Genomic DNA, 18427 nt, shown 5'->3' on the forward strand with positions numbered 1-18427 from the left:
GTCGAGGGCAACGCTGCCATGGTGCGCAGGAGGCTGACTGAGGCTCAGGCAGGAGCAGTGTCCTTAGGTGCAGCCTGAGAGCAGAGGTCTGGGATTTGCCCTGGACCAGCCTCTCTGCTCCTGGGGACCTGGGTACACAGGTGCCATAGGCACTAGCAGAACCAGAAATGTGTCCAGGGCACAGAATGAGCAAGGGCCTTGCAAGGCCCTGGGCACCCTGCACTGCTCTGGAGCCAGGAGCAGGGCCAGGGGCAGGGCTGACCCTGGTGGGGTCTGGTGGGAAGGTGTTAGTCAGCTTTCTGTTACTGTGACGCATGCCTGAAGTATGCAACTTATTACGAGAAAAGGTTTATTATAGTTTGGGAGGTTCTAGGCCAGGGTCTGTTGGCCCGCGGCTTCAGGCCTGTGGGGAGGTGGCACACGACGGTGAGGTACATGGCGGAGCAGGACAGCTTACCCCATGACCAGAAAGCAGAGGGAGTGAGAAGGGTCTGGGACCCCACAGTGCCTGCCAGGGCCTGGTCCCGAGACCCAAGCACTGCCTTTCCTCGGTCCCCTCTGGGGACCAGTCCTTCAGCACATGGGATGTGGAGGAGGCCAGCCCGTCACCAAGGAGCTTCTGACAGAGCCCAGCTCCAACCAGAGGGTGCAGGGGCCATGGGCCCTGAGGTGACTGCCCTGCTGCCCAGGGTCCTCAGGCCATCAGCAGGTAGCCAGGCCCAGCTCCCAGGCTGGGCAGACCCCTTTTCCTGGGACTCCTGCTAGGAAGTCTCTGCCACAGAGGGCACAAAGCACACCACCCTCGCGTACGCCAGGTCCTGGGGGCAATGCCAGGGTCATTCTGCCCTTTTCTTGTTTCCTGATGCTTGATGGCCAGGGCAAGGAGCTAAGGCTCATGTCAGAGACCCTGGAAAGGTGCCCCTTCACAGGGGTCCCATGAGGTGCCACGGTGCTGCAGGGAGAGGTGGGCCAGGACGGTCCGGCATGGCCATGGGAGGATGGGCCCCACGACACCTGCGCTCTGCATCCTGTCCCCCTCCTGTCCTCTCCACTGTTGTGATGTCTGGCCTGCGGGTCACTTTCGGGGACTCGTCTCCCTGGGGCAGGGCTGTACCTCAAGAGCTCCAGGGGAGCCTGGGCCCAGGGCCCCCCACACTGGTGGGGTGGCGTGGGAGGCTGGTCAGAATGCCCCTGGGCCCACCTGGAACTCTGGGAACCCTGGGCCCTGCACCGACAGCCGAGGCTCCAGGCGAGGACTGGGCTCTGTTGCTGGTGAGGGGAGCTGGACAGATGACCGGCCCTCAGAGCAGCGCAGCTGGAGACTGTGTTCCAAGTAGGTCCGCAGCCGCCACCGGCCTGCCGCATAAACGCCTGGCTTTGATGCATAATTGCTGGTTTCCTGCCTGCGACCATTCAAAGGAGGAAAGAGAAAACCTCCTTCATTTTATCTGGGGAAGGCGGTGAGCGCGCACTCCAGCTCCCCCACGGGTGGCCGCCTTTTCTGAGATCACAGCCACAGGCCGGCAATTAGACCCCAGCCTGGGAATCAATTGCACTTACTAAAGAGCTCGCAAGGGCTGGCAATTGCGCAGTTCAATTGCGGGAGGAAGCCTCTGCGGCGGGTGACCAGCTCCATCGTGTCCAGAGGCAGCATTTACATTTCAGCAGGGCTATAGGGCTCCACCGGAGACAGGAGGGGGCTCTGGCAGGAGGGAAACGCAGGTCCCGGCAGACCCCAAGCTGGACTGTGCTTGGCCCCGAGCTTCTCTACCCTTGTGCATTCCTGGGGTCTCTTGTGGCTTCGAATGCTGCCTTTGGGGGCTGGGGCAGTGGTAGAGCCCCTGCCTATCTTGGTGAGGCCCTGGGTTCACACACACACACACACACACACACACACACACGAGCAACGCTGCCTCTGGACCAGGAACTCCTACCTGCAGCCAGATCCCTGCCTCCTCTGCTCCTGCTCCTGTCCCTGGTGGGCCTGCGTCACTGCTCTGATCAGGACCATTCCCGTGTGCTGCCCCTCCGGGCCCTGCCCCTCCCACCTCGGGCACCTGTGGACTCCTGCTCAGCGTGGCCTTTCCGGTTCCTGCACCCTCTCCACTCTGCCGTCCGCCCGCCGTCTGTCCTGTGGGTCCTTGTGGCAGGGGTTAGCCAGCCTCCTGCCACTACCCTGAGGCTACCCCATGTGCCTGGAGGGGATGGTGCCTCCAGGAGGACTCCAGTCCCTCTGGGAGGCCCTGGAGCCCCTGGTCACCCCTCAGCAAAGCTCCCCAGACACCGCCCGTGGCACCTGCGTCCCCGAGCCACGAGTCCTGAGCCTCTCCTCAGGCCTGAGCCTCTGCCTCGGGCTGGTGGAGCCCCCTGTCTGGGCCACTGCCGCGGGGTCTGCCTCCTGGCCTGCAGGCCCCACCCGGGGCTCTGGACTTGCTTCATCCTCCAGGTCTCTGTACCGGGCACTTGTCACACGGGCCTGGCTGGCCACTCAGGCCCACCAGATGCCAGCTGACGTCCCCACCCTGGCCTCTCCCTGTCGCTCCTTGAGTGCTGCCACCTCTGCTCCGTTGCCCTAGGGTCTCCTGGGCTGCCACCTGTCTCTGGCTTTGTCTCTGGCCAGGCCGTCCCTGGCACAGGTAAGTCCTCATTCATGAGCGCGGGCTGGCGGCATGGAGAGTCGGGGTGCCAGGAGTGAGCTGTGCCCTCCTCACCTCTGGGCCTCTGGTGGATCCTTTTTGTTAACCAAATGCTACCCTGAATTCTGGGGCCACATCCTGCCTCTCGTTCCCAGGTGACCTCCCCCTGGCCCGTTGAGACTCACACGGTGTTCCTGGAATCCACCTGGATGTCCATGGCTATGCAGGCAGGAAGGTGCAGGAGGCCATTTCACACAACCCTTCCTAGAAGGAAGGCTGATGCCGGAGGGGGGAGCGTGCAGGGTTGGCACGTTTGGGGGTGTGTCTTACCCGGGGTGCTGAAGAGCAAGGCATGGTGGTCAGCAGAGGATCCCAAAGAGAGGCCGAGTCCAGAAGGGCCCTGGGCCCTCCAGCAGCCCAAGGAGGAGTGTGCTTCTCCACCCACCTTGCCTACGCAGCCTCTGCTCCTGTACACGCTGGGCCAGGGACCAGCCATGAGCCGGGCACTGCTGCTCCTGAGGTGCATCCTGTCTGGAGAGGGAGCCTGGGAGACAAAGGCGCGCGGAGAGCACAGGGGCAGGGGTGCAGGTGGGTCAGGACGCTGAGGAGGGGTCGGTTGGGCTTCCCCTTCGATGACACCTATGTCCATCTTAAAAGTCGGGGCCAGAGGGGCCAGCGGGAGCCAAGGCCTGAGAGGAAGCAGGTGGGTGCAGCGGCAACAAGACCACGGCTCTGGGAGGCGGGAGCTGAGCTGTAGCACAGGGTCCCGGGCTCCAGGCTCGACAGCAGTGGGGCTGGACACGTGGCTCCCACAGCCCAGCAGGGCAGAGCGCCGGGGCCAGCGTCCTGGTGGAAGCCAGCTGCCCTCCCGGCTCCACCACTTTCAAAAGGCAGCGAGGAAGAAGCACAGGACCCACTGGGGCCTGGGATGTCTGAGAGAGTGAGGAGAAGGCAGAGAGGCTCGCGACCTGAGAGCCAGGGTCCTGTCCTTCTGCAGCCTGACTCCGTGGTCCACAGGGAGTCGAGGGGGACCAGCAAGAGGCACCCAGGGAGCCAGATGGAGAAGGCGAGAGAAAGAGGAAAGCAAATCCCAGCAGCCCTGCTCCTTCCTCTCTGTGAGCCTGCAGACCCTCCAGGACCCAGGGGCATGGTGATGCCCAGAGAGGCAGCAAGGGATGAGGGTGGCCGGGCAGGAATGGATGTGAGTGAGATGAGCAGGGAAGAGTCACGGGCCGTGGGACTGAGAAGAGTGGGAAGTGGGGTCAAGGTGACCTCCAGGTGTCCAGCTGGCTGTGAGAAGGAGAGAGCAGGGCAGGTTTGAGTGGGAAGATGGGTCAGAAAGCCACAGTTTTGAGGGCCACCTTTCTGCCTCACGGCTAATGCCAGCTTCAGTGGGAGGGACGTGGGGTGGGGAAGTTGGGAAAATGACCGGGCACAACTTTTACCTTTTTGCAGTGGTTTGACCACCATAAAAAATCAGTTAAAATATCAATAATAGGAATGTGGATTCACTCCAGGAAAAAAAAAGGATCTTATAGAAAAGTCTGAGAAAGACTTTTAAGTAAGTCTGTTAGGCTACTTAAAAGGATGAATGACAGTATAATTCTTAATAAGAAATAACAAGAAATCATGGGGGGAGAACAGCAGAAAAGAAAAGAGGAAGTGGATACGTATAATCAGGTAAAATCCTGGGCATAACAAACAGACTCATCAAAAATGAAATGCAGTGGGTGACGTGAACTTCAGAATCATACATAAAAGAGCAAAGTACTGAACTGGTGAGCCATGCAGAAGAACTCACCCTCGAAACATCAGAGAGCAATGCACATAAAAACCACCCAGGGTTGGGGGCAAGAAGGAGACCTTCCCACTGGAGGAAATATCATAGAAGAATTTGGGGTGTATAATGGCAGAGAATTTTCCTGAAAGGAAGGATAACATTAGTCCAGACGGGTGCATGGAGAGCTGCAGAGTGCTGCCCTTGAGCACTTAGCCAGGTAGGGATCAGCATGGGAGCATGAAGACACGCCGGGCTCGGGGAGAGCCCGCTGAAAGATGAGATGGGAGAGTCCTGAGAATCACACAAGGCCAGGAATAGTGGGCGAGACTGGACAGTGCTGTGCTCCACGGAGCCCTGGGCAGAGCTCATGGAAGGGCCTTTCCTCCAAAGTAGGGGAGGGTCAGCCACAGTGGAGGCCTGGTCCTGCCCAATAGATGGTAACAGCTTGAGAGTATCAGACCGTTTCCAAGTTACTTCACTGCGACCCAGACAAAATTCAAAAATATCTATAGGAACATGATTGTACCTAGCAATCAAAAATACAACATTCATAACATCTTAACATCCCATAAAATTACTAAACATCAAGAGAAGCATGACAACACAACTCATGATGAGAAGATTAAAAGCAATCAATTGGAATCAATCTAGAATGCAGGAGTTAGAATTAGGGCATGAATATATGTGTCCAAAATCAAGTACAGATAGAATAAATAAACACAGTGTTAATAAGTGGAAGAAAAAAGTTAAGTAGAAGCATAGAAGTTATAAATATATGACTCACATCAAACTTCTAAACATGCAAACTTCAACATGTGAGATGCAAAGTACACTGGATGGAATTAATAGCAAATCTGATGTAGCAGAAGCAACCATTAGTGGGCCCAAAGGCATAGTAATAGAAACTGTTCAAAATGAGACTGAAAAAGAGAACTTTAAGATATCAGAAAATAACATCAGTGAGCAACTTCAAATACTGAAAACATGTGCAATTCCAGTCCACACAAGGGGAGCAGGGGACATTTGAAGGAATAATGGTAACAGAATTTCCAAATTAATGAAAACTGTAAACCAGAACCCCAAAAGGCTCCACAGATTTCAAACTCAAAAGCATGAAGAAATCTACCTCAAGGCACCTCATAATAGAATTGCTCAGAGTCAGTGATAAGGAGGAGTCTCAGAGCAGCAGAGCTGGGCAGGGCCAGGAGGCGGGTGCCATGGGAGGACCAGGAGGCTGACAGCTGATTTCTCAGGGCAGACAACGCAGGCGGGAGACAATGGAGTCCATCTGAAGTGCTGCCCAAACCTGTCCACCCCGAAGCCATCGCCTGGTGGGTATGGCTTCCAAAGGAAGATGCAATAAGAGTTTTTCAAGACCTGCAGAAGCCGAGAATACTTATCATCAGGAGACCTGCACTCAAGGGAGGTCAATGGCGCACAGTGAAGTAAAAAGCCACAGAGGACTGGAGTGCAGGAAAAGCAACAAAGGGCAGCGCATGAAATACCTTTTCTTAGCAAATGTAACTGAAGGAAAATTGAGTGTTTAAGTAAAGGAAAGCCGCAGCAGTGACATCGAGGCGCACAGACGTGTGGAGGGAATAGCACACTGAAGCAGATCACTGACATCAGCAGGCACCAGGCTGCGAGGAGCCAGGGGAGGTGAGCTGTGGTCACCTTCCAGACCTGAGGGTGCGGCGCCACTGTGACAGTTAGAGATGGCGGCTAGGAGCCGACCGCAGCCCTCAACAGGACAGAACAGGACTCGAGGTGATAAGCCACAAAGGCTGTGAAGGGAAATCATAGAAATAGTCAACACAAAACAAGGCAGAAAAGGAGGACAGGGACAGTGACGAAGAAGCACAACTAGAAAACCAGTAGCGAGAGGCCAGCTATAGAGCTGACCATTTAACAATACGTTCCCTGGGGGACAGGAAGACAGGGCACCCGATGGTCAGTGGAACTCTCTGTATGAGATGGTGACAGTGGGCACCAGTCCTTCCACGTTTGTCAAAGCCCACAGGCTGTGGGACACAAAAGGTGAACCCTAATGTCACTGATGGCCTTTAGTTGATAGAAAAAATTGATATCGAATACCTTAATTTCATACAGCAATTTTAATTAATGTAGCTCACTGGTGCCAAAAGCTAATAACAGGGGAGGCTGGTGGGCAGGGTAGGTATCTGGGAGCTCTTTCACATTCTGTTCAATTTCTCTGTTAATTTAAAGAAAGAAAGCTGGAATAGCATATTAATATCTGATAAACGGGATCTCATAGATAAGAATATTACCAGGAATGGAGTCATTTAATAATGACAGGGGTCAGGTCAGGAACAGGGCAACGATCGGGTGTTCCTGTGCCTAAGAGCCAAGCTTTGGAGGAGAAGCGGGTGGCCAGACAGGAGGGGCAGGCCGGGGCCGTGCAGCCAGAGTCCAGCTGCTCACCCAGGGCCTGGCTGGACCACAGGACCCTGGTGCAGAGAGGGTCTGAAGAACACCACTAAGGGAGGCCCTGTGTGGGGCCATCGGACCCCTCAGAATAGATTCAAGTCACACTGGAGTTCTCTGACCACAGCAGGAATAAACTGGGAGCCAGTAGCTGAAAGCCATCTGAGATCTCTGCAGTGTTTGAAAACTAAACCAGACACTTGAGAAGTGTGGGACCAAAGGAGTCGTTGGAGGGGATGGGAGAACGTGCTGAACCACCTTAGAGAAACCAACTGCTGTCGCTAGGGTGGGACCCAGATGGACAGCCAGGGGCCTGGGTCCCACAGCCAGAGCAGCCCTCAGTAGCCACGTTCAGGAATGAGAGAGCCCAGTGAGCCTAAGTAAGCAGAGAGAGTCAGATTACCAATGTCAGACGGATGATTAAGGTCTACGGAGCTCCAACTAGACTGACGAGAATAAGGAGACTCCTGGTGAGAGGATGTCATCACCCCACTGGGACGCAGAGGGACTGATGTGTATGGATCCTGCAGATATTAAGTGAATAATGAAGGAGGAGCTTGAACCTGCTCTGCTGACACGGACAAACCCTTGGAGAGAGAGATGATCAGAATAGTCAGAGCCCTGGATGCGTTGACTGGTGACTCCCACCAAGCACTCAGGGAAGAAGTGACGCCAAATCTGTACAAACTCTTCAGGAGGCTGGATGGGAGAGGGACTTCCTCACTCATTGTAGGAGGCCAGCATTGGCCTGATACCAAAAACCAAAGGCATCAAATTTCAAATTCAAAAGAATAGAACCTCAGGCCAGTGTCTCTCATGCACAGATACAACAACACAAAAAAAGGGCCATATATCATGATCTGTGACGTTCATCCACCAGGAATGCAAGATGGATTCAATGCTGGAAAACTGTGAGTCTAGTTCAGTGTCTTACAAACTAGGAGGAAAAATTCTGGAATCAACTCTGTGGACTCAGGACAGTGTTTGACAAAGTCCCAAATCTGTACTTACGATAGAAACTGCCAGCGGAAGACAGGGAGGTGGCCTCTTCAACCCGGGAGGCATCCGCACGCGTGGGCTGCTGGCTCCCACTCAGCAGTGACAGGCGGAGCTCCTTCCCCGGGTCCAGGGGCGGCTGACGGCACCTCAGCTCTTCCTGCCTGTGCTGGAAGCGGTAGGCAGTTGGTAGGCAGGGAGAGCAAACCCACGCAGGTTGGAAAGGAAGGAGTGACTCTGCCCTTGGGCACAGCAGACGTGGTTGTGGAGACTCTCATAGAATCTGGAAACGAACAAACAGCCATGGAGAAAACCAGACCCACAAAGCCCCGAACCTGCCGAACTCGGAACTCGGTTTAGCCACGTTGCAGGACACAGGATGCATGAACAAAAATGACCACGTTTCTGTGTATTAACAAGAAACGGTTGGAAATTGAATCTAAGATACCATCAGAAAAGCATCAGAACTATGGAATACTCAGGAACGAATCTGATAAGATACAGGAAGGACGCGTATGTGGAAAACAAGGAAACGTTGCTGAATGAAATCATAAGAAACCTAAAGAGAGAGAGATGCCCGCCCTGTTTATGTGCCAGAAGATGCAAGGTTGTTAAGATATTAATTCTCTCCAAATTGATCTAGGGATTCAATATGATTCCAATCAAATGCTAAGCAGTTCCTTTCGAAAGAAATTGTTCAACTGATTCTAAAACTCATAGGAACGTTTAAAGGTCTGATAGTAACCAAAACAACTTTAAAAAAACAAACAAAAAAAAGTTGGATGACTAACACTACATGATTTCAAGAATTATTCTAAAACTACAGTAGGATGACAGTGGGTACTGGCACAAAGACAGAGACATCAATGGGACAGAATAGAAAGCTTAAAAATAGGCCTGCACACATATGGACCAATGACTTTAAAAAAAGTGCAAAAGCAAGGAATGAGCTTTTCCATAAATGGCCCTGGAACAATCAGGCCCCCATACATGCCCGCCCCACAAGGGAGCCTCAATCTATTCTCACACCATGTACAAAAATTAACTAAAAACGGATCAAAGACCTAAATATGGCTCTGAAACTCCCAGAAGAAAACAGGGAGAAAGAAAGCTTCATACCTTGTCTCAGGCAAAGATTTGTTTCTTCATATGACACCAAAAACATAACAAAAGAACAAGTTGGACTTCAACGAGATCTGAAACAGCTGCTCTTTGGAAGACACTGTTAGCAGAGAGAAGAGAGAAGCCACAGACTGGAAATGCATATTTGCAGATCACATACGTGATGAAGGATTTTAACCAGAATACAGAGAGAACTCTCAGAACTCCGCAATAAAATGGGCAAAAGGCAGAAACAGACTCTTCCACGATGGGTGAAAGGCTCCAGAGCCCAGGGACCTCTCTCTCCCTGTGTGCTGTGGTTTGTGGACAGGCGCCTTGAGACTGTGGAGAGGTCTTTTGCACACCCACCTAGACGCGGGACCTCGTGAGGACTGGCGTGGGTGTGGAAGGACTGGCGTCTTGCACACTGGGATGGATGGAAGATGACGCGACCACCTTGGCTAACAGCCTGGCGGGTCCTCAACTGGGATGTGCAGCTGCCTCATTGTCCAGCGGTTCTCCTCAAACAGAGGAGGTGAGCCTCCTAGAAAAGCCGGCCCCTGGGCTTCCAGAGCTCTCTGTTCACAGAAGCTGAATGCTGCCCACGGCCCCTGCCCATCGACACTCGAATGGCTCAACAGGTTGCGGCGTGCCCCTCCGGGCTTCAGGCCACCACTCAGCCATGGGCAGGAGTGAGTCACAACTCTCTCTGCAACACGGGTGCATCTCAGAGCGATGCACTGACTGGAAGACACCAGATAACAATGAAGCCTGAAACGTCACAACTGGACGGATGGGAGCAAGTGACTTCATGTGTGCAGCAGGCAGAACAGTGGACTGAGAGGGACAAACGAGGGTCAGGAGGAGGAAGAGCACAGCAGAGAGCTTGAATGGCCAGCTCGCGGGAGAACACAAGGGCAACCAAGTGCTAGACAGAAACCCAGACTCACTGTTACCTGGGAAAATGGCAATTAATTCAAAGAAGTGCCATTTCACACCCAGCAGGCTGGCCAAAGCTAGAGGTTGGCCACAGCAAGTGACGGGAGGGTGTGGCGTGCCGTGGTGCCGCTCGGGGCCTGCAGCACAGCGGGGCCACTGCTAGGAAATCCAGGGCTTGCAGAGAGGTATGAGAAAGCTCACCGTGGCCTCCTCATGCTAGCAAAACTGGGCACTGCCTGCCTGTCACTCGAGGGCACTGTGGATCGGGCACTGCCGTGTGCCTGAGAAGAGGCCACTCTTCAAGGGGGACAAATCTCAAATATGAATGAGAGCACTGCAGTGTGGTGTGCAGCCCAGCACGGCTTATGTGACATGCAACCCCCTGCAAAAGAGCCTGGTGTGTTTCTCATGGGAACGTGAAAACGTGCTAGAAGAAACTCACAGGTGGGTGGTCGTACCCGGTTGCTGCTGTGGCACATTCTGGGGAAGGGAGGCAGGAGGTGGGATGAGGAGGGTGGCAGAGTCCTGCCTCTCCCTCCCACTCTGACTCTGTGGCTCTTTGGACAAAGGGTTGTGAGCAGGCGAGCCCGGCAGGGGCTTGATGCAACGTGCTCTGGGGCTCGCTGGCTGTGCAGCCAGGACGTGTCCAGGTGGCCTGCTGCTCCAGGGATGACATGGACCAGGGCACCTTTCCAAGGTGCTCCAACCAAGACCAGCGGCCAGTGACACAGATGAGCATGCCAGCCCAGCGGGGCCAGTGCCTGGGCCCATACCAGGGACCTCTCTCTCCCTGTGTGCTGTGGTTTGTGGCTGCTGGTGACACAGCATTAGAGAGGCAGAGGTGACGGCTACAGGCTCCTGACCCTGCTGAAGGGCGTGCTCCTCCACAGCCCCGTGAATTCCCGTGAGACCTTCCTAGGTCCCAGGAGCTGGACGCCCACCAGGGACAGCCTCTCCTTCCCGGTGCTGTCCCTCCTGTGGGTGTAGGACCGCCATGCTCATGAGTTTCCAGGCTCCTGGTGAAGTCCATCGCGTCCTTTTGCGTTCCTTGGCCATTTCAGGACTCCTACTGCAGAGTGGTTACTCGTACTATAACTTTGCTGGTTTTGTAATGGTCTCGACTCTGGTTACAGGGAGGGCAGCTTGGGCTCCTGAGGGACAGGGACATGCCAGCACTGTCCAGCATCACGCACAGAGCTGATCTCAGACCTGGGAATCTGGCCTCCTAGTCCCTCTAGATGGCCCCCAGATTGGCTCCGAGGTGTGTGTGAAGGTGGCCCCTGGGATGTGCCCGCCTGTGGAAATGTGGCGGTGTCTCTTTTCTGCCTGGGCCTCTGGTCAGCCACAGGCCTGTGTTTCTGCTGACTGTGCCCGGGGTGTTATCCATTGTTACAATTTATTATTGGCACAGACAGCGGGTGTTACATCTCAGTATCAGAATAAGCAAAGCAAATTCATTCATCATTGACCTAGGGTGGATGTAAGACTGACCGCTTGCCAGACGTCAGCCCTGGGGAAGTTGCAGAGTGACCACTGCTCAAGGCCACCTCTTCCCCCTGGCTACGCAGGAGGGGATGCTCAAGGCACCTAGAAAAATAAACAGAAAACAATGTTCCTAGGACATCTCATCCCATGTTTCTGGGGCTGTGAGGTGGTGACGGTGGTGACAGTGAGGACGGACCACCTCACTGAGTGCTCCCGAGGTGTGCACTGCTCGGTGCTCACAGCAGCCTCTGGTTCAATCTTTGCAACAGCCCGACACACAGGCCCTGCCACTGTCCCGCTGGACAGGCAGAGGTGGAGGCTGCCCAGCCAAGAGTCGGCAGGCAGAGGGCAAGCCCAGGACAGGCGCGGCTGAGGGCAGGCTCCACGTCCACGCGAGAGGCTGGCTCTCGGTCCTCTACCTTCCCTGTGAGGATCTGACCTGCAGGGCCCTGCTCGAGGTCCTGGAGGGGGAACTGCAACACATCCCCTCTCCTGCCCTTCTCTAGGATCACTGCCCGTTCCCAAGCCTCGCATTCCTTCATGGGAGGTGGACCTTCCTCCAAAAATCCACAGAAAAACAAACATGTGCGTGAGGAACAAAACAACAAAATTTAAAATTGAGACAGCCTGGGACAGGGCTGGGGACAGTGTGGGGCAGCTGAAGTGACTCCAGAGGGCAGGTGGCCCCTCTCCCTCTGAGCCACTGCCACTCAGAGGTACTGCATTCTTGAAAATCGCCAAGAATGGGTTGTACGTGTCCAGCCCCAGAGAGCCACACATGTCGAGCTGTGTGTGGACTGGCCTGGTCTGCCCTTGCCCAATGGGTCAAATAACAGAATATTTCTCATACCTCGTCAGGGGCCATAATACATGCCATCTTTGATAATTGAATTAAGATAAAAAATACAAAAAGTCAACGTTTAGTTCCTCACACGTCTAAGACATGGCACCAAAATGCCGTTCTTGCCTGCAGGTGTAGCTCGCGGTGGGGCACCGGCCTGGAGTGTGGGGGCCCCGGGTGCGACCCATAAATAAAATGCCGCTGCTCCTGGTCCCGGAAGTTCTTGCTCATCTCACAGGAGCCCCTGCCCTGTGGATCTTGGGTCTTTATTATGCAGATTTGGATATTTGTTCGACTTGGATTTTTTCATCATTTCTTTCTAAATCTGCACTTAGATGCATTTATCCGGCTTTCCCAGTTTTCTGGCGTCATTTACACTTTGGTGCCAGGCGAGTGGCTCACTTACCAGTCCTGGGCCTGGCCCTGGGTGGACGGTTCTCTCCAGTCCTGCTGAGCTTGCCCATGGAGCTGGGGGAAGGTCCTGGCTGTGACCACTGGTGAGCCTGGCCATCTGTCCTGCACCCAGGCTTCTTGGCTGCATGACCTGGAGCCAGGTCTGGCTGCTCCTCTTCTCTTTGGGGACACTGGGAGAACCAGGCTTGTCCCCTGCCCTGGTGTTTTTTGTGCAGGGGGTTAATCACCAACTGTGGCTGAGCCTTGTGGCTCTTGGAGATGCCCAGATGCAGCAGGTGGTTTAGAAACTGCCCAGGGTGACTGTCCTTTGGGTGAGCACCTGACCACTCGAGGCAAGACACCCCACTCCAGTGCTGGATCGCACAAGGAACATGCCCTGGAGGAGCAGGCAGTGCTGGGAGCAGAGGGGTGGGGACATCCTGGCCCGCCCTCGGGCACCTTGCCCCACCACTGCTGGGAATCCCAACGTAGGAGGCTCTGGCTACCCGTCCCATCTGGCTGCCCCTGGCTCCCTGTGGGTGCCCCAGGGGCTTCTGGGACAGTGCCCAGCCCTGGTGATAGACTCGCTGCAGGTTGCTGCTGCCACGGCCCCTCCTTTGGGCCCTTGGGAGGTGCTGTCACTCGGCCCGCCTTCCCGCCCCCACCCCCTGCCTCCTATGCCGGCTTATTCTTCCTGTAACAGGCCCTGCCACAGCCGACGTGTGCGATAGATACGCTTGGCTGTACCTAATCCTTGTCAAGAAACTCGGAGTTGAATTGGACGGAGCGGATGAATTAACAGGAGGCAGGGCAGAGGCTTATCTGCATTTCAGAAATGGGGAAACTGAGACTTGACGCTGGTGCCGAGGGTGAGCGGGGCCTGGGGTCCTGGCAGGGGCAGGGCCAGGAACACAGGCAGCTGCTCAGACAGGAAGGAGTTAAGCCAGGTGCTGTCTTCCCCAAAGCAATTAATCACAGAATTGGAGAGGCAGGCCACACGATTAGTCCTGGACAAAGGAGGAGGCGGGTGATGACTCCAGAGCTTCACACAGTGAGATGAATAAGCCCTGGCACTCTGTGAGCCTCCAGGCAGCCCTGCCAGGCCGTCTGCCCCACCTGCCCCTCTGGGAGGTTCCTGGGCACAGGTCAACGTCATCTTGGTTCCTGGGGCCACGGTCAAGGCCAGTGTACAGGTTGCATCTTGGCTGGGCTCCAGAGACTACTGCTTGTCTGAATGGACTGGTGGCTTTTCTAAGGGGGCAGGGGTGAGAGACAAGCAGGGCCAGGAGCTCTGGGCTTTCAGGATCCAGGGAGACCCCTGCCCCGACTGCAGGCCACCCATCTTTTGGAGAAGGTTTGGAGCCCACTGGGCTTTGCTTCTTACTGGCTGGTGACCTGGGGCGGACAGGACTCTGGGGCTCCTTCACCAGGTGGGCATAACAACGCAGTGTGGAGCCAGAAGGGAGCACAGGACCGCCCCTGGCAGGCCAGGGAACAGTAGAGCCCCCGGATGCTCCTTTCCTTGCACTGCACAGCCCAGCCTGGCCTGCCCACGTCCACCACCAGCATCTGCAGAGCACCTCAAGGCCCACTCACCCCCAGCAGAGCCTGTCCACTGCCAGTGGCCAACTGAGTAGCCCATCCCTCCCTGGTTGGCCTGAGTCCCTCCACCCCCACAGAGTCCTTTTCCACCCTCCCCACCTCAGCCAGTGAGGGCAACCCTCCCCGAATGTCCCCCATCATTTAAATCACACTCCTGAAGTTTAAGGAAATTCCTAACTAGAATGAGAAGGGATTTGGGAAGAGTGGGTCAGGAAGAGATCCACCTACCCACCCACCCATCTACCCACCCATCCACCCATCCATCCACCCATCCACCCATCCACCCATCCACCCATCCATCCACCCACTCATCCACCCATCCATTCACCCATCCACCCACCCATCTACCCATCCATTCACCCATCCATCCACCCATCCACCCATCCATCCACCCATCCACCCATCCACCCATCCACCCACCCACTCATCCACCCATCCATTCACCCATCCATCCACCCATCCACCCATCCATTCACCCATCCATCCACCCATCCATCCATCCATCCACCCATCCACCCGTCCACCCACCCACTCATCCACCCATCCATTCACCCATCCACCCACCCATCCACCCACCCATCTACCCATCCATTCACCCATCAATCCACCCACTCATCCACCCATCCATTCACCCATCCACCCACCCATCTACCCATCCATTCACCCATCCATCCACCCATCCACCCATCCATCCACCCATCCACCCATCCACCCATCCACCCACCCACTCATCCACCCATCCATTCACCCATCCATCCACCCATCCACCCATCCATTCACCCATCCATCCACCCATCCATCCATCCATCCACCCATCCACCCGTCCACCCACCCACTCATCCACCCATCCATTCACCCATCCACCCACCCATCTACCCATCCATTCACCCATCCATCCACCCACTCATCCACCCATCCATTCACCCATCCACCCACCCATCTACCCATCCATTCACCCATCCATCCACCCATCCACCCATCCATCCACCCATCCACCCATCCACCCATCCACCCACCCACTCATCCACCCATCCATTCACCCATCCATCCACCCATCCACCCATCCATTCACCCATCCATCCACCCATCCATCCACCCATCCACCCATCCACCCGTTCACCCACCCACTCATCCACCCATCCATTCACCCATCCACCCACCCATCTACCCATCCATTCACCCATCCATCCACCCATCCATCCATCCATCCACCCATCCACCCATCCACCCATCCACCCACCCACTCATCCACCCATCCATTCACCCATCCATCCACCCATCCACCCATCCATTCACCCATCCATCCACCCATCCATCCATCCATCCACCCCTCCATCCGAGTTCCATGGCTGGTTCCTTCCATCCCTGGGGAATCATTGTGGACCAGTCCAGATGTGCGCTCATTCCTGTTTTGTGGAACTTACCTTTGAGAGGGGTAGGAACACTTGGAAGTTAGCAGACACTTCCATGGCGTTCCTGGTGAAGGCCAGTTCCATTCATGAGAAGACCCAACACTCAGAGAGTATGATGGAGAGCAAGGACAGTGACTCTCCCCATGCAGGTGCTGAGCCCTGTGTGTAGGAACATCAGGGGAGAGCCATGCAGAAGGCACCCGTGCAGAAGAGGAGGGGGAGGCCAGAGGCTGGCACTGGGTAGTTTTGGAATTTGGGTTCAGTTCCCAAAGCTGGGGACACTGGTAAGTGACGTTTGAGAATAGGGTGGGGGGAGGATATCCCCTGAGTGGCAGGATGGTTGGCCCAGCTGCCCTGTGGAGTGCAGTGTCACAGCATAAGACTTCTCCAGGACCATGGGGCAGTGGGGGGTAGGTGTCCCAAACAGAAATGGCCCCCACTGGCAAGGGTCCCCTGGTCAGGAAGAGCCCAGCTGTGTCCACGGCCCGGCCCACAGGGCCCCAGCCTTCCACAGGGTCCCTCCACTCCCTCGGGAGGGAAAGGCCCATCACAGAAGGAGTGAAGATTAGTCACACGTTTGCCGAATGCTTTTCTTGGAGAGGTCCCGGCAGGCCTTTGAGGAATATCCTTGCTTGCTCGAAGCCTGCAGCCTCCTCCCTCCTCCAGCGCACGGGGGCCAGGGGGAGGGGGCGAAATTGCCATTTACTTACCCACTCCTATCTCTGTGCAGCAGACGCTCAGGGAAGCTTTTAAATACTAAATGGAAAGGCCCGAACCGCTGGACTTCCGCGGGCAGAAGCCTTTAATTCTTAATTTCCTCCCCTCCCCCTGGCTGGCTGTGCTTTCTGTTTAATTAGGGGAAAGTGAAAATTGTGACATCAACTCAAGGGCATCACCTCCCTGAGGAGGTGAAAGCGGGACTTAATCCCAGGCCCAGCCGCCCATCCCCCAGGGCACCTCAAACCTGCCTCCAGATTTGCTCAGCTGCAGATAAGGAGCAGCTGGAGGGGTTTGGCCTTCCAGGGCCTGGTGGAAGGAAGAAGGGAGAGGCCGATGCCCGCTCCTGAGCAGTGTGCTCAGCCGTCCAGGACAGAGGAAGCAGGGACACCCAGCCCTGGGGGTCTGGCAAGGGCTGGGAGGGAGCACGTCCCCTCCCTGGTTCTGTTTTGGGGAGTCTGGGAGCTAGCAGCAGGCGCGGGGCAGCTGGGCAGTGCAGGGTGGGCTGGAAAGCCCCCTCCCTCTGAGGCCCTGTCCCTGTCACACTGGGAGCTGGGGCCTCACTTCTGATGTTCCAGGCTTCAGGGTCTGTTCTGGGCCCAGAGCTCGTGCCAGGCAGGAAGGACCAGGCTCCCAGGTCCAGGTGGCCCTGGCTCCCTCTTCCCAGAGGCCGGGCCTCGTGCTCCCTCTGGCCCTCTGCAGTGGGGAGCTGGGGTAGGCTGGGCAAGGACTGTCCAGTAGGACTCATCATCTCATCATCGTGTGACGGTGCTGAGGAGGGGCCTTCCCGGTGCCGCAGGGTCCCGAGGATCCCACCCCCTTCTCCCACAGGCAGCTCGACCTCCTTAGTGGGCACGAGGAAGGGACCTGAAGGGCGATGAGGCGTGGTGGGCCCTGGCTGGCCTGGAGCTGGTCCACTGGCTTCCGCTCTGAGCAGAGTGTCCTCCAGGGGGAGGGAGTTGTCCACTTAGAGGACCCAGGTGGCCACTGTCCCTGTCAGCGTCGGGAGTGGGGGCCTCACTTCTGGGGCTCCTTATCCAGCAGAGAGAGCAGCTTCTGGGGCACGTTCATACCCAGGGCTGCATGGGGGTAGGTGCTTGGGGGAGGGGGAGGAACAACGGCTTCCCGGGATGTTTTGTGAGACCGGACTCAAAGGACCAGTGGCCAGTGGCTAAAGGAAAGCTTCCCCTGCAGCTGGGGTGCTGGGCACCCTCAGACCCAGGAGGGAGCTGGAGGTCAGCGCTCCTGGCTGGCAGGGGTGGGACTTAGCTCCGCAGGGCCTTCCCAGCACCAGGTCCTGGCACAGTGACTGTCCAGCCCAGCCCAGTCCTCTCAGCCTTGCTCTCTCCCTAGGCTGCCCCCAGCCCCATGCAGCCAAGGAGGAGGACAGGATGGATGTAGAGGCCAACAGCATCTCCCGAGGTCCATCCTACCCCCCAAAGGACAGCCCCTGGTGTGGCCGGGAGGACGGATGGCTCAGGACCCTGCAGGCCGCCTGGGCTCTCTGTCGGCCTATCTGAACCCTAATGTCTCGTTTTCCCGATTTGAAACCAGCCTCTTCAACTGCTAATTGTTGAAAGGAAAAAATGGTAAGAAAGGAGAAGGAAAATCAATTTGCATGGGGAGCTGGACTGTGCCCGCTGGGGGCCGCTGCCCTTTGCGGCGGGGACTGTGAAATCTTCAGAGCGGCTGAGGCTGGAGCTTATCAGCCCTGGAGAGGAGCCCTCAGCCTCCTCCCTTCCTACGCTCCGCGAAGCTGGACCTGGGGAGAGGACGTTTCCCCTCACATCTGAGCACCCTGGCCCCCCCAGCCCTGCTGCCCTGGAGGACTGTGGGCAGTGGCCACCGTCCCATTGGGTAAGTGCTTCCCAGGACAGGGCAGGGGTGCACTTGCTGTTCAAATTTTCCAGCCCTGGTCCCTCCTCCTGGACACCACGTGTCCACCCCAGGGCCTCTCTGCTGAGAGTGCACCTGTGGGGGTTGGGTTATTAGGCTCCATGGTAATCTCTACCCCATAGCCCCGAGCCTCCAGGCCCCCAGCAAGAGTCCTGCGCCCAGGGCCCTGCAGGATGGAGATAGG

General features: G+C 56.2%; 1 long non-coding RNA gene across 2 annotated transcripts; it reads right to left on the reverse strand.

The window, feature by feature from the left end:
* Positions 1–367: 367 nt before the first annotated feature.
* Positions 368–16423, reverse strand: LOC143382094 (uncharacterized). Of its 2 annotated transcripts, none has more exons than XR_013088931.2 (5): positions 16341–16423; positions 15643–15789; positions 7873–8140; positions 1561–3180; positions 368–1403 (listed from the first exon to the last, which is right to left on the reverse strand). It is a non-coding gene; the product is annotated as an uncharacterized LOC143382094 (long non-coding RNA). The 2 variants fall into 2 exon arrangements; XR_013088932.2 differs by lacking the exons at positions 368–1403; positions 1561–3180 and adding exons at positions 6249–6437; positions 7265–7385.
* Between the last annotated feature and the right edge of the window lie 2004 nt (positions 16424–18427).

This window comes from Callospermophilus lateralis, chromosome 16, assembly GCF_048772815.1.
Source record: "Callospermophilus lateralis isolate mCalLat2 chromosome 16, mCalLat2.hap1, whole genome shotgun sequence".
NCBI lineage: Eukaryota > Metazoa > Chordata > Mammalia > Rodentia > Sciuridae > Callospermophilus > Callospermophilus lateralis.